Source organism: Staurois parvus, unplaced genomic scaffold, assembly GCF_062004578.1.
Source record: "Staurois parvus isolate SC_StPar_1 unplaced genomic scaffold, SC_StPar_1.0 ptg000005l, whole genome shotgun sequence".
NCBI classification, from domain to species: Eukaryota; Metazoa; Chordata; class Amphibia; order Anura; family Ranidae; genus Staurois; species Staurois parvus.
The window spans coordinates 1143640-1160604 of record NW_028317801.1 but is presented as its reverse complement, the minus strand read 5'-3'; positions in this window follow the sequence as shown (position 1 = coordinate 1160604).

The window sequence follows — 16965 nt, the reverse complement described above, 5'->3', positions numbered from 1 at the left end:
AAAAAAGCCTATGAAAGGTACCAGGGGCATCTCATGGGGCCCCCTACTGACCCTGGGCGCTCAGCCAGTGCCCAATAGTCAGTCCACCCCTGGTTCCCCCTTATCCATGATCCTGCCTAGCACAAATGTTTGTTACTCTGAAGCTGCTGTCATTGCTCCTACCAGCTTGTAGGTAGGAACTCTCCCTGCAGCGCCCCCCCACCTCACATTATACCACTGTGCCCAGGGCAGCCGCCCTTCCTGCCCACCCCTTGTCCTAGCCCTGACATCTGCACACATACAGGGAGTGGGGAGAGCCAGACATGGGTCTCAACTAGGTGAGAAATGTAGAAGAGCTGCTTTGCAGCATGAATAAATTACTCAGTAAAAAATATTGTCCATTTGTAAAAGAGGGAGGGGGGAGGAAGCAAGGCAGCACAACATGACCTTGAGGTTGAAGGTCTGCTTTAATGAGTTTGTGATTCCATAGAAAACAACTATGATTTCCTTAACAAGAAACAGCTTTAAAAATAAAATAGAGGATCGCTGGAAATAATGTGCTCTTCTGACATGGCCCTAAACTGAATTCTGATTGGTTGCTTTAGGTTTCTGCACACTGAACACTTGCGCTGCTCTTTGCACTGACTTCTAAGCTTGAATCTGACTTATCCAGTTCAGCAGTGAAGATTGCATGGGCTAAGAGCACAGTTTAGTAATAATAGGAAATCTAGGAATAATTTATGAAGGCTTTATAGGTTTGCCACACTCTGCACAGCCACTGCTCTTTGCTCTGCTTTAATAAATACGGCTGTATTGTGTTAAGTAACATTATTTGACAGATGAATAATAGTTGAGCACACACAGGATATTTTAATCACACAACTAAAATTCTAGTGATCAGTCATCTTCAATGGAACCCATGAGAGTTAAAGAGTAACTCCGCTTTTGTTGAGAAAAAAAAATCCCCTCTGGGTGATCTATGTACATTGCAAGGTTTTTAACAAACGTTGCAGATTCCTACCTTTTGAAGAAATAGCTGTTTGTCTCCATGTGCAAAATGAATGTGAATGGAAGTGACTGTATACAGTACTTATCAATCAGCTGCTGTACTTGCAGGATTACAATGAGGAAATTTTCAGGGTCTCAATCCCTTTAGACGTGATTTTGCTTTGGGAGGATCTCACTAAAAATGACATTTTTGCTGCAGGGGATCTGGGCTAGATCTAGCCTATGTGATGTGGGGGTGCAGTAAAAAATGTCAGGGGGGCAGATAATGGGAGATCAGCAGGGCAGAGGACAGGGGTCCTTCAGCTCCTTCTCCCATCCCTGCACTGCACACAGTAGTCTATTTAGGTTTTGTGCTGCCCTAGGCAACACAAAAATTGGCGCCCCCCCGCAGAAAGAACCTGACATTGACCAAGAACACCCCTGCCCTCCACCACCACTGCCCCCCACACACCAGCCACCATCCTCCATGTCGAGAGAGAGAAAGACACTCACCTTCACAGCTCCAGGCATACCCAGGATCGAGAGTTGGGCTGTGCATACACTGTCATGAAACCCACAGCATCTCTCGGAACTAACCAGGTCCCCATGCCGCATGTGTCCCTTCTTCCATCCCTTCTTCCAAAGGGCAGTGCTGCCCCCCCTGAAAAATTCCACCCTAGGCAAATGCCTTGTTTGCCTTGTGGTAAATACACCCCTGGCAGTTCAGCTCTTGCTTCCCACACAACGCATACCTGAGATCAGTATACTTTCAGTCAAGAACAATATAGTATCAGGCTAGGGTAATACAATGCCCCGTACACACGATAAGAAAATCGAGCGATTTTCTCTTCGTTGGTGAGGAGGATGTTTTAACCGATAACGATATTGTGAACAAAAAAATCCGGTTGAACAACACTGAAAATTTTTGTTGTTTCGCAAACAAACTACCGATTTTTCTATGCGGTGGTATGACAGTCGTACAAAAAAAAGTGCTATCACGCATGAGCAGAAACAGAAGATGACCCGGATGTTTATGTCCAAGCAATCTTCGTAAACACGAATTAAAAATCCATATGTTAAAAGTAGATTGGCCTAATGAGATAATGAAACCAGAATTCTGCATATTATATTTTATGTATCACTATTTATGTATATACAGTCATGGCCGAAATTGTTGGCACCCTTGATATTTCTCCAGGAAATCATGTATTTCTCACGAAACGTATTGCATTAACACATGTTTTGCTATACACATGTTTATTCCCTTTGTGTGTATTGGGACAAAACAAAAAAAGGGAGGAAAGAAAGCAAATTCGACATAATGTCACACAAACCTCCAAAAATGGGCTGGACAAAAGTATTGGCACCCTTTCACAACTGCGGATAAATAAGAATGTTACAAGCATGTGATGCTCCTGTAAACTCACCTGGGGCAAGTAACAGGTGTGGGCAATATAGAAATCACACCTGAAAGCAGATAAAAAGGAGAGACGTTCACTTAACCTTTGCATTGTGTGTCTGTCTGTGCCACACTAAGCATGGACAACAGAAAGAGGAGACGAGAACTGTCTGAGGACCTGAGAACCAAAATTGTGGCAAAATATCAACAATCTCAAGGTTACAAGTCCATCTCCAGAGAACTAGATTTGCCTTTGTCCACAGTGCGCAACATTATCAAGAAGTTTGCAACCCATGGCACTGTAGCTAATCTCCCTGGTCGTGGACGGATGAGGAAAATTGATGAAAGATTGCAACGCAGAATAGTCCGGATGGTGGATAAGCAGCCCCAAACATGTTCCAAAGACATTCAAGCTGTCCTGCAGGCTCAGGGAGCATCAGTGTCAGCGCGAACTATCCGTCGACATTTAAATGAAATGAAACGCTATGGCAGGAGACCCAGGAGGACCCCACTGCTGACACAGAGACATAAAAAAGCAAGACTACAGTTTGCCAAAATGTACTTGAGTAAGCCAAAAGCCTTCTGGGAAAACGTCTTGTGGACAGATGAGACCAAGATAGAGCTTTTCGGTAAAGCACATCATTCTACTGTTTACCGAAAACGGAATGAGGCCTACAAAGAACAAAACACAGTACCTACGGTAAAATATGGTGGAGGTTCAATGATGTTTTGGGGTTGTTTTGCTGCCTCTGGCACTGGGTGCCTTGACTGTGTGCAAGGCATCATGAAATCTGAGGATTACCAAAGGATTTTGGGTCGCACTGTAGGGCCCAGTGTCAGAAAGCTGGGTTTGCGTCCAAGATCCTGGGTCTTCCAGCAGGACAATGACCCCAAACATACGTCAAAAAGCACTCAGAAATGGATGGCAAAGAAGCGCTGGAGAGTTCTGAAGTGGCCAGCAATGAGCCCAGATCTAAATCCCATTGAACACCTGTGGAGAGATCTTAAAATTGCTGTTGGGAAAAGGTGTCCTTCCAATAAGAGAGACCTGGAGCTGTTTGCAAAGGAAGAGTGGTCCAAAATTCCGGGTGAGAGGTGTCAGAAGCTTATTGATGGTTATAGGAAGCGACTGATTTCAGTTATGTTTTCCAAAGGGTGTGCAACCAAATATTAAGTTAAGGGTGCCAATACTTTTGTCCAGCCCATTTTTGGGGTTTTGTGTGACATTATGTCATATTTGCTTTTCTGCCTCTGTTTTATATTTGTTCCAATACATACAAAGGGAATAAACATGTGTATAGCAAAACATGTGTTAATGCAATACCTTTTTTGTGTGAAATACTTGATTTTCAGGAAAAATATCAAGGGTGCCAACAATTTCGGCCATGACTGTAGATAAGGTAATAAACTATATTATACTCATTGCTGGTAATTGTTGTGCATATCGCTCGTTCTGGTAGGGCGCGGCTACAAGGTCACATGCACACCGCATCACTTCCACTTGTACGGAAGACATCAACACTATGTATTGCCCGACGAACAATTTTTTCAGATTGGTTAATGTGGGCCACGATTTCGACCAACAAATGAACGCCTCTCTGTCGTCAGATGACCAATTGGTCGATTTTCTAATCGTGTATTCCCACCTAAAAAACCTTAAAACCAGGGGCGGACTGACAACTCATGGGGCCCCCGGGCAATAGGGGATCATGGGGCCCCTGTGTCCTTGCCCAAACTAAAAAAATCATATGAAAAAGGTACCAGGGGCATCTCATGGGGCCCCCTACTGACCCCGGACCCTCGAGCAGTGCCCGAGTTTCTAAATGGTCAGTCCGCCCCTGGTTAAAACCGAACACATATTAATTACACAGGTTCTTTGGCTAAATAAGCTGATAATTAAACTCACTTGGTGCCTTATCTGCATTACATTAGTACCAGAACCTGTGTAATTATTATGTGTTCGGGTTTAAAGGGATGAGGCGGTAACCATAGGCAGTATAGTGTCAAACTAGGGTGGTAAAGTATCAGAGGAGGTGTATAGTCAGATTAGGGCAGCATACTGGCAGGCCAGGGTAGTATAGTGGCAGGTTAGGGTTGGCTTTGGGGGGTGCACAACTAAAATCTGAGGGGGCACAGGTCACCCCAGCACCCCCCAAGATAAGAAATTTTTAATAACAGGAAACGTAATTTATAATAACATTCAATTGCAATATGATTTGTGTAGCAATGATATATGCTATATTATTTTTTTAAGTTTGCTATTTTATCACCAGAAAAGTGGAGTTACTCTTTAATGTTAGCAGTCTAATATACAATTTTACTCATGCAATCAAGTGATCAGTCACACAAATATTCCTCATGTTCCAAATCAGTCAATCACTGATATATGATGCAATTTATTAGCTCCTTGATTTCCATGGGAGGTCCTGATTAATCACCAGGGCTGAAACTAATAGGATTTGTTGAACTGGTAGTACTGACTAAAGTTACTTCACCATTCAGACATGAGATCATCATTTCTGGTGAAGGAAAGTCGCCCAGCACCAACGTCTGCCATGTCCTGTCATGTGACCAAATGCCTGAAATTGCAAAAGAAACTGATGTTGAAAGATGGTGGGTTGCAATAAACCATAAAGAGTGGGAGTGTTCCCCTGATACAAAATGTGTATTTCACCATTAGTTACCACAACTCAAGGTAAGACATGAACCATGGTGCATTGTGGTGCCCTTTACTTTGAAAAACATCCCCAACACATCACAATGGACCTGCATTTTGAATTTACTGCAATGTACAGATGTGTGCTTTGTGGTGCACCGTAAAACCAAATCAATGGGCCAGCTTACCGCAATGCACATTAACACGTGGCATAACCACAAATGTCTTCATCAAGTCTAAAAGCCACGTAATTGTGTTATACTGTACATAATATCAAAAATTACACAAATCACACCAAGATTCAAATATACACATGGCTCTTGTGTTTGGACAATATTTGCTTTTCTTGGAGTTCAGCTTTAAATTAAATACAAGGATCCCTGCACACACAAGCTATTGCTATTACTTCATATCATCTAGTTTCATAAAATGTACTTTTTATGAAGCAAGATGATATGGAATAAAAGCAATATTGGAGGAGATTGTGTGTGCCAGCATTCTTGTATTTATACTTATGCATTCTGAGGAGGTGGATTATATCCTTGCATCACACTGGAAAAGTACAGCGGGAATGTGGAGGTGGAACAGTGTATTTCTGAAAATTTTTTTAGATTAAATCAGAACTCCAGCCAAATATAAGATAAAAACCCTTAAGATAATCCATTAAAATGTAGACATTGCTGCAATATTCATCTTCAGTCCAGAGAATTTCTCTGTAGTGATTGGACAGGGAAAAGAGATGCAGCACAGTGATGATCTCATCTCTCTGTCACTCTGCTCTTTCCTGCTATCTGCATGTCATCATTAACTGATTGTCTGTTTGTGCTGCTTCTTCCTCTCACACTCCAGCCCAACATAAAATCAAAAAAATAAAAGGAAAACCAGCAAACCCAATAACAAGAGAACCACCATTGGACTGAAAGCTTACTATAAAGTTATATAAAAATAGCAAGACTTTCTAGATAAATAGTTCCTGCCATGTCTGGATTTCCCCAAGTTGGAGGAACGGCTTACATTTTGACACACCTTGGGGAATTACCTAAGCTTCCTGCACCATTATAATGGCACAGGAAACTGTCATGACGTGTGTGTACACCACATTAACTGTGCAGATATACCTGTTTCAGGTTTATCTGTACTATCAACACCAATTTCTGGATCAAGGTGAAACAGAAGCTAGCGCAGGTCTACCCCTAAATAACAGAGGGAATGCGACTGTTTTCCATCTAGAAAACTGCCACAGATTCAGAACAGTTCTGACCTTATCATATGGGATGTGAGCAGTCAGCAGACAATTTACATTCCCACTCTACCCGTGCAGTGATCATGCTGCATGAGCAGAGCCTGCATGGTTAACTACCCTCTTTCTCCCTTTTGCTCTGAGCTGAGCGAGGGTCAGGGATGACAGAGAGATTGGGACATGCAGCTCCAGCTCTCCATTCTCTGTGCTGTCACAGACAGGCAGACCTGAACAATGAATACTCCTAATTAAGAAGGGGGTTTCACCCCTTTTGTTAATTAGGAGCAGCATATGCATTTACAAGAGTGGTACAGGCTTGTGCTTGCACAACTCTTTGTTAATTTCCCCCATCATCCTTATTTTTCTATGCAGTGCTACTGAATATGTTAGAACCATAACATACAAAGTGCTCCCACTTCACATGCTGACCAGTGCCACTGGCAGGGCCGTGGATAAGGGGGTACCACCGGTCCTCCTGTATGGGGCCCAGGCCAGCAGGGGGACCCAGGCAGCTGGGTGAATCAGATGTGTGCAGGGAGGGTGGTTGGCATGGAGGAGGGGGAGCAATTACTGGAAACAATCCCCTGTAAGGCCCTCTCTGCAGCAGATGAAAGCTGGATTCCTCTCCCTCCGGCTGGCTTTGAACTAGTGTAGAGAGAGAGTCATACAGGGGTTAGGTTCCAGTATTTGCCCTCCTGGTGCACCCATCACCCTCCCTGTGCACCATATGTTTCCTCCTGCTGCCCAGGCCCCTCTGTGTTCCCCCACCCCTGCAGTGCTTCTGGCTTCTCTCCTCTCCTTCCCACCACACAATAGGATTCTTCAGGATGGAGAGTGGGGGAAGGGTCCAGAAAATATGTCATATTTACCAGCCTCTTCCTTTCCTAAATGAACACGATGAGTGATCAGTACAGATCACCATTCATTAAAACTGAAGCATAGTAAACTGTTTTTTTCTTTGGGGGGGGGTCTATCAGGTTGGCTGTATGGGGCCCCATGGTTTCTAACAGCAGCCCTGGCCACTGGTCCTGGTTAATAAGATCCAGAGACAATACCATCCTTAGGTATTATCGGATTTAGCAAAGGCCCTGTGACTTGGATAAACATCCAGTGGGTGCAACATTCATTGACATTGTTATTACAATTAAATACTTTTTGCTTGCAGCCATAAAATAACAATGGATAAGCAGGTGAGTTATTGTGGCACAAGGATTTTTTTTTTTTAAGTCAAATTTCTGCTATAGCTGAGGTTGTTTGATAAACTACCTGCATTTCCCATAGGTCAGTTTAAGAATATATTATAGATTAACATGCATACACACTGCCAGAATGTTAGACATGGTATACATCTGTCTGCCTACATGTCTATTCTTGGCAGGATTTTCTCACAGACATTGAAAAACTGACATAAAAGCTTTGCTCAATTCCCAGTGCGGCTGCAGGTTACTAAAGGACACACGTTATGTTTCTATGGTTGCATAAATTTGCCCGCTGCTTCTTTCAGCTGTCTAATATCAGCAGGTACTAGGATTGTATAGAACCTTCACCTGGGACAACCGTTTATAACTCCAGACATCTTGGTTCTCCAAGAGGGCAACACCCTACTTCATTGAAGAGCTTATATGCAAAAGCTCTGCACATCAAATGTATCCTGTCTTCTCTTGAACCATTTGCTAATTGAAAAAAGTTCAATATTATGCAGAATAAAGCTTTTCAAGATCTCACTCCATGTATCTGAAGAATCATTGCTAGAAATCACAGTGCCCCACAGCAATCCTTTGATGGGGCCCTAATTAGTGGAAGGAGGCCTACAGTGCACCTGTGTCTACGCTCACCTTTTGTGGCCTATAATGTGCCCATATAGAACTTATATATGAATATATAGTATATATACACATATGTATATCATTTTTAAAACAATAACTATTTACCAATAAGCATTTAAAGTGGAACTAAACTCATCGATTTAATGAAGGCATGCCATAAATAATAACTGTCAAGGTTGCTTGTGCTCTCAACCAAACTGTCAACCCATCAAATGGCTGGTGTCATAATTGATCACATGTGCAGCACAATAGCAACTGCAGATCAAACAGAGGCTAAGATGGCAGTTTCCTTGACTTTATAGGATGGGAGAATTATTATAGGATGTATATTATGTGGGAGGGATAGTTCTGCTTTAACACATGAGCCATACTGTAATGGCAACTTTGGGAAATCCAGGTAAAACTCCAGACACAAACTTGAGGAAAACAAACTTTTAATTTAGCAGTGCTGGTTGACTTAGCAAGGACTCATGTCTGCAAGCTAAGTGCCTTGAAAAGCATCTTACAGGGTATACATATCAGCAATTACATCACAATGCATATATTTCCTCTTTCACTTTCTGTACATTTAAAAGACTTTCTAAGCAGTGCAGGATATGGCCTTGCTAGGTAAACTATCTTCAGCTGAAAATAAGGGTGCCAGCTACAGACTGGAACACGTTATTCCACAGGAAATAAGGGAGGGGGGAAGTGAGCCGATTACCTTGCTTTTCAAACAGATGCTGTTAGAAATGTTAAAGCTTAAGGGGAACTCTGCAATATCTGGGTGCTATCACAATACAATAAGAAATGTATTACTATGGAAGAGCCATTCACTTTTGATGTTAATTGAAGATTGAGCTACACAGTCTGTTAACAAAAAGTTTTTATTTCAGGAGGCTGTAAATAGATACAAATACGTATATGAAAAGGAACATGCATTGATATATCTGAAATGTACCCAATAGAAAAAGTAGATTTTCAAAAAATAAATTTTATACGTCCTGAGCATACACATGAAACAGATTGTAGCCAGGAAGTCTGAATAGGTCACTGCACTATCTGCAGATGGCAGCAGGGTTACTTAAAGTGTATGTTACCCCAGCATCTTATATTCCTGATATGTGGCTTTGGTGCCATGTACTTGTATGAAGAATGTATCCTGATTTCTTTGTATTGCTTCCTTTGTGTGAAATTTCTGGTGACCCTACCAGTCTCTCTGCTTTCCAATTTCAAACTGACCACACTATGAATGAGAGCATATCAATCTCAGATTGGTCAGTCTTCTTCTTTGCATTCTACTTGGGAGCACAGACTGCCTGTATTCCAGTGGTCATACTTGAGCTGACATGCCCCCTGCAAAGCTAATCACTGGGAAGATCAGTGTGTTGCTGTTTCTCTACCTCCTACTGACCCCCCCCCCCCCTTGCATTTTATACCCTCTGCTCTCTAAAGCATTTATGCAGCTGAGAACAGAGGTTGTATAATCACCTATTTAAAAATAATGTATTTTATATATATATATATATATATATATATACATACACACACACAGTATGCAGTGTACATACACAAACATTTTGAATTGCATTTCTATTTTAAATGTAATGGGTTGTTTTACAAAGTAAGGATTCCCTAATTTTACAAATGTGCATTGTGCTCTGCTTGCTTTTATGCTCCAAAGCAGGTGGAACACCATTAAAATGAATGAAGAAAACAGCTCTCTTTTGATCATTGTGCAGCTAATCGTAGAGAACTCCACACTGCAGTTTGCATTTTATGAATGGGTTGTAAAATGCATACCGTGGTGAAAGTAACTTTAGGGTGTACAACAGAGAATGGACCTCACCTCCTATGAGGCTACCTCCTCCTAAGCCTCTGCACTACTCATCCCTGTGCTGTGTGCCAAATGAGAGCAGCTCCTCTTCTGTGGTTAAGTTGTGGTTAAGTTTATCATACTCTATAAAACTGGATTGTACAACCTACATAATAGGACGCACCTAAACAATCCTATCAATTTGTATTTAGTCAGGCAAGCCCTTGCACTACATAGTTGATGTTAGATCTAAAGGATATTGTACAATCAGATTGTATAGTGTATGGTCTGCTTATAAAGTTTTAGCTAGAGTTCAGCTTTTATTAACCAATCCATCTAAATCTGCTAGTCCATCTAATACTACCCTCTCCACAGACAATGCTGCTGTCCAAAAGTGTCTCCGTTGTTCCTCCATCCAGTTTGAAGACACCCAATAGCATGAAGTGTTTTATTGGCTGGATCGCCAGCTGAAAATAGACGAATGCAGGCACAACATTTGAGGCTTGTAAGCTGCAATATATTAAATTTTTGTTTTTAGGGTTTATTTCCGTTTTAAGGATTAAGGTCCTACCAGTTCTTTCTTCGGACAATCATGCGTAACGCTGTAGAGTGCATGTAGGCAGGTGCGTACAACAGAAGTATTGTGTTTTTCTTTCTGTGTTCCCGTTTTTCCTGTCTGTGCTCATGTTCTCAAATTAATCAAGCCACCCAGGTGCAAATTGTTACAATGTCTGCCAAACTTTACTGCCAAATAATGGACTCTTGCCTGGAAAGGTTTGCTTTTATGAACTTCTGCCTAAGGTACAGTAGGTACAGTCACTATCTGGGGTACTTAAGAGAACCTTTGTACAGGAATGTATGGGAAGCTGCTTTGGAAGAACTGTCCTTGCATGTTTTGCACTACAGTAAATACTGTTGTTCCTTTAAAAGAGAGACAATCTTTGGCTGTACTTCTGTAGATCACAGGAGTGCAATTCGTTCTGTACTCCTGTGACTCATTTTCAGCCACCAGAAGGCTATAACCCACTGTTGGCTGAACTCACAGAGCCAGTCCAGGCTGGGGAAAGATCACAACCATACGGTCGAAATCCACCCAGAAACCTGGACCGGCACCTGGCTCAGACTCTCAGCTGTGCCACTGGGAGACTGAACCAGTTACTCCCTCCCCAGCAGGGCGGTCCAGTCAATGCTAGGGGGCAGAGCAGACAGCGGTGACTGACAGTGACCACTCTCTGCTCAAAGTGGCAAAGAGAACTGAGCAGTCATTGGTGTTTGATTGTTCAGTTTTCAGCCTTAGAGCCAGCGAGGGACAGATGCAGCATTAGATCTATGCTTCATCCACCTAGGTAAATTAATTAAAAATAAAAATCCTAAATTTCTCTTTTAAGTGCCTAGTCTGCAATCTCTCTAAAGGGGTGCAAACACAGCATATCCAAAGAAAAGGGCTTGTAACAAGGGGACTGTAGGTTAGAGGAGATACAGTACATTTCAGTCCAGCATGTAGTTTGTCTCTAGCAATGGCAATATAGTCTATGCTAGACATCAACCATGTATGTATCATTGCATAAAGAAGAAGTACAGCCAAAGCTCAATAGTTCTGCACTCCTGTGACCCATTTTCAGCCGACAAGGGGCTAAAGTCCGCTGTTGGCTGACATCATGTAGTTGGTCCAGGCTGGGGAAAGATCCCAACCAAATGGTTGGGATCCACCTAGGAGCCTTGGCTTAGCCTCTCAGCAAGCTGCCTCTGCTGAGTGTTGGAGGGGCAGAGCAGACTGCGGTGACTGAGAGTCACAGCTCTCTGCTCAGAGAGGCAGGGAGAACTGAGCAATCAACAATGTCTGATCTCTCATTTCTCACCTTTAGAGCCAGCATGGGACAGATGTAGCATCATATTGATGCTGGATCCACCTAGGTAAGTATGATTTAAAAAAAAACAAAAACTTGTCTTTTAAGGTAGCCAACCAGCCAGGGAATGGGTGACTTGGCGTAGGGTGACAGTTACTCGGTTAATGAAGGGGACAACCTTCACTAGCAACCAGTTCCCCACATACTGTGTCTGGACTAATGCATGCATTGGTCAGCATATAACAGGAATAAACTCCACAGCATTAATGAAAACAAACTGACTCTCAATACAGAAGCATTGTAAATCCAGACACATGCACAGGACTTGGAGCATCATAGCTGTAGCAACTTATCCTCTCATCCCATAACCTCACACAGACAGGCCACCGCTCTGCCACTTTATAAGAACACTTTTCTTTCTTTGCCTCGAAAGAAATCACACGGAACACTGAAGATGCTGAAAGGAAAAGCTTGCTATTAAGTGGATCTTTGTGTGATGCTAGAGATAGATTTGCAATGCTATCCCCGCTTTGTGTAGGGAAAGCTTTGTAGTTTTGTTGTATGTGAAATAAAAACTCTATTTATATATATATATCCTGGCTAAAATATTACTTTTTCCATTAAGTTGGCTTACGCTGTGTTTAACTGAGAGCACGTTCCTACGTTATAGTGTAATATGTGCACTATACTGTTTATTATTGGAATCTTTGTGCTGTTGTCAGTGGTAGAAAATGTTGCTGGCTTTTTACCCCTGTGACAACCACTCAGTCCCTGAATGCTCTAAAAAAATTGGTGTTGCACAGCTGCAGAACCAGTCCATGATTTTACACCCCCCCCAACACCGACCTCCAAATTCAGCACAAGAATTTGAGTTGCATAGAGGCATCCTAGCACCATGTCCCCAACATTGAATTGACAGGAAAAAAAGGAAGCTAGCACTCCTCAAGAGATTTGGGACTTTAAAGGTGTTGGGTTATACCACAAAATTAAAAAATGAGATCATCAAAAATTCTTTATCACAAAAATGTAATAACATTTGTATATTAAAAACCCCATTCGGGATTCCTCAGGGGATCAAATCTATCACACTATACTAAAATATAATATAGTGATAGATTTTATACCCCGAGGAAGCCCGAATGGGAAAACATGTCCGGATTCATCACACCACATATGTAAATTACAGTAAACTATAATATGTGAGATTGTACGCTATCAAAACCTCCAAGTTTTTTAATATACAAATGTTTTTACATTTTTGTAATAAAGAATTTTTGATGATCTTATTTTTGAATTTTGTATTATGATTCAGCATGTTTAAAGTCCCAAATCCCTTGAGGAGTGCTTGCTTTTTATTGTCAGTACCTCCAAATTTACATGGTGACCAGAGGGTTCAGTTCACAAAGCGTTGTGGAAATTTTAGGTCACAGTGCCAGTTTGACAGGCGGCACCTCCTCAGTGCTCAATTGCTAGCAAAAAGCATGCTGATATGAGAATAGAGCAAAGTGACCAAGAACTAAGATCATTGGTCACAGGCTGGGAGAGGGACAAGACCTGTTAGTGTAATTTCCTACAGAAGAAAAAGTCAGGTGTCCTCCTATGTGCTATGTGGCAGAGCCAAAGTTTAGTAAGAAAACTGGGCACAAGCGATATTACTTACAATCAATGTGATTTGTCCCTTGTGCTGCTGGCAGTAGAATTCTTCTGTCCTTTGATCTCCCCCACCCCACCTACACTGCTGTAAACTTCTGCTGTGGTAGAGGTTAATAAAGCAAAGGGACCTGTCATATGCACTCCCCCCTCCAATCCTGCCTCCCTCCTCCACTCATGGAATATGTGCTATAGCTTTTATGAATGAAATGTCATCAATAAATGGAGGATGGGGGAGATGAATAAAAGGTCTGCCTCCTCCATTCATAAATCACATTTCATTCATAAAAACAGTAAAGCTTCTATGAATAGAGGAGGTGGGCTGAAAGGACAGTCACACTTGATCAGTGCAGAGGACAGGTTCCTAGGTACTATTAACCCCCGGAAGATTATGATGGCAGAGGTAGGGGAGCTTTGGAGTGTTTTGTGTTGGGGGGGGGCACTGAACACAGGGAGGCTAACAATCTGGCATATCTAGGTGTATCCAAGCTCAAAAGCAAAAAAAAAATTGAATATTGCAGCTTACTAGTCCTTAGATGCGGCAGTGGTTGCATTCATTTTCAGCAAGTACAGAAATTACCTGTTGATCTTGCCAGAACATTTTCAGCAAGTACAGAAAGTACGTGTTGATCTTGCCATAAATGCAATTCCTTTGTCAGTTCCTGACAGATTATCCGAAAGAAAAAAACAATCTTACCTTTTGTAAAATGCTAGTTCCATCAGTCAAAATGTAATGGAGATACAAAAGGCAGACATGCTTGAAGTTCATTCTTGGTGGCATCCTTGGATGGTTCTTTCTATAGGTGCAGTGGAGGAGTAATCATTGCCAGGGATCAGAATGTGTTATTGGAATTTCCAGGTGTAAATTATAGAAAAAAAGACTAAATGAAGACAACTTATATAACCAGCACATTTAAGGGCTGGTAAGCTGCAATATATTACATTTTTCGTTTTGGGTGTTGATACCCTTTAACACTACCCCCACCCCCAACATTTATAGCATAATATTTAACCCAATAACACTTAATCTCAACCCCCTAAACCTTAAAGCCCAACTTCAAAAATTAAACAAAATCTACTCCTTCGCTGCATTATGTAAGGATTAAATGTTTGTTATATAAGGGGGAAAAGAAACAGCCTCCCTGCTTCCCTCTCCAGTAGACTCCACTGCCCTCCTCTTCTTCCAAATGTTCTATGGGAGGTTCCTTGGCATCAGCACATACAATGCAGGGCCATTGCATTGTGGGTGAAGGAGACAGGATTGTGACCACACATCACAGAGGATGCATTGTTGCACCACTGGAGACATCCTGCTAGATTGAGGAATAAGGTAAAACATTTTATTCATGTTCTAGACTTGATGAACATTTAACTCTTTCAGTGTGTGGGGGGGAGTCCACTGTACAAGGGTGACATACACAATCGGGACAGGGGCTTTTGGAGAGTACTATGGGCTAGCCTTCTACCCACTGATCATGGCCCATGGAGGAGATCGGGGATTTTGTCTGCTTCTAACAGTCAGATCATGGAGGAGAGTAGGTCCTGAAACCCTTTGTACTATGGGCTAGCCTTCTACCCACTGATCATGGCCCATGGAGGAGACCGGGGATTTTGTCTGCTTCTAACAGTCAGATCATGGAGGAGAGTAGGTCCTGAAACCCTTTGTACTATGGGCTAGCCTTCTACCCACTGAACATGGCCCATGGAGGAGACCAGGGATTTTGTCTGCTTCTAACAGTCAGATCATGGAGGAGAGTAGGTCCTGAAACCCTTTGTACTATGGGCTAGCCTTCTACCCACTGATCATGGCCCATGGAGGAGACCAGGGATTTTGTCTGCTTCTAACAGTCAGATCATGGAGGAGAGTAGGTCCTGAAACCCTTTGTACTATGGGCTAGCCTTCTACCCACTGATCATGGCCCATGGAGGAGACCGGGGATTTTGTCTGCTTCTAACAGTCAGATCATGGAGGAGAGTAGGTCCTGAAACCCTTTGACGGCAGTGACTATCTACTGAGATTATGAAGCCAGGAAGTCCCCAGACCAATGGTGCATCTGCAGGAACAATATGTCGGACAGATAGTGCAGATGCACCTTCACCAGCCGGGGATATGGAACTGAATCCCCAGTACTAAAACAATCTCTGCAGTCTTATTTTGTGCCTGAATCAGATATGCCAAAGACCAACAGTTCTTCACTGACAATGAATTGCACCAGTCACTGTAAACTAATGATCCAATGTACTCTGCCTGTTCGTAATCTTTTTCCAATAAAAATAGACTTGAAAGAATACATTTCTACAAATCTATGCTTGCATGCTTTTCCAGTTTTCAGAGAGTCTCATTACCTATATTTCGGAATAGCATGCATGAAACAGATCTGCATACCAATGCCAATAGTCATGCAAATCAAAACTTATTGTGATTCTCCTAATTTGATTGCCACTAATTTCAAAGTCATGGATGCCCTCCAATGCTGATTCCCTTCTCTATGGAATTAAAACTTTGTCAATACATGAACACAGCACTCATCAGTTTGATTGTGCATGTATATGTTCCTTTCACAACTTTTTCCTTTGGTTAGAGGAATGACATCTTGATGTTCAGATTCAGGTTCAGTGCAGCATGAAGATGGATATATTTCCCATAAACCTATCCAGCTGTACAACAGTCATCCTTTTGTGTCAGTAGATGTATATTTATTGCCATGTTATGAAACCACTGGTCAGGTTCATTGTGTTTAATTGTTGTTAATTATTTTTTATTGTTATTACCAGAGAGGTTATTTAACCTGGAAGTTCACCCTTTTACATAGTGTTGTAATGTTTAGATTGATGATATCTGCTTAAATATATTGGATGGAATGGCATGTTTTTATGTGTTTTTTAATGTTTTTGATTTAAGAATGCAATAAATGTTCTGCTTTTATAGGATATATGTATATATATTGTCTTTTAAAAGATGTCTTTATGTGAACAGGAAGCTATTGGATTTTACCACAACATGACATTTTTCATGACATTACTCTCCGTGTAAATACTTTAAATGGCACCTAGAATTGGAGCTGGTCTCTTGACTAAAGAGGTCCTAGGTGAAGCCTTGAGAGACTTACCTAAGAGCTCTACAAGACTCATCCCCATAATCCCCAAGTAAATCCTTGGTTGGTCAAAGGAAAGCCTACAATAACCTGTCAAGTTCATATCTTCTACAGTCCTTACAGGGATTATAAAGAGGATAAATAGTTGAATGGAAAGGAGAGATGAGCACACAGATAAAAGACTATAAAATCCATCATTTCATATTTCTTGAATTATTTTCAAATGAATCTCCCAAGAATTTAAAATTTACATGCTTTTCCTGAATGCATAACAATGTATATGTGGGAAAATACTTAATATGCCTTCCTGTGAGTGGGATTATACAGCTAGATACTTACACTTGGATTAGGATTTTCTTAAAGATGAACTCTGGGCAAATTTTTTTTTTCCTTTGCAGCGGGGCTGTGCATGCACTGTACGGGTCAACTGATAGTTTTGTCTAGGGGTGAGCAGAAATCATATACTCACCTGATCCTTCCATTGGTGCTCT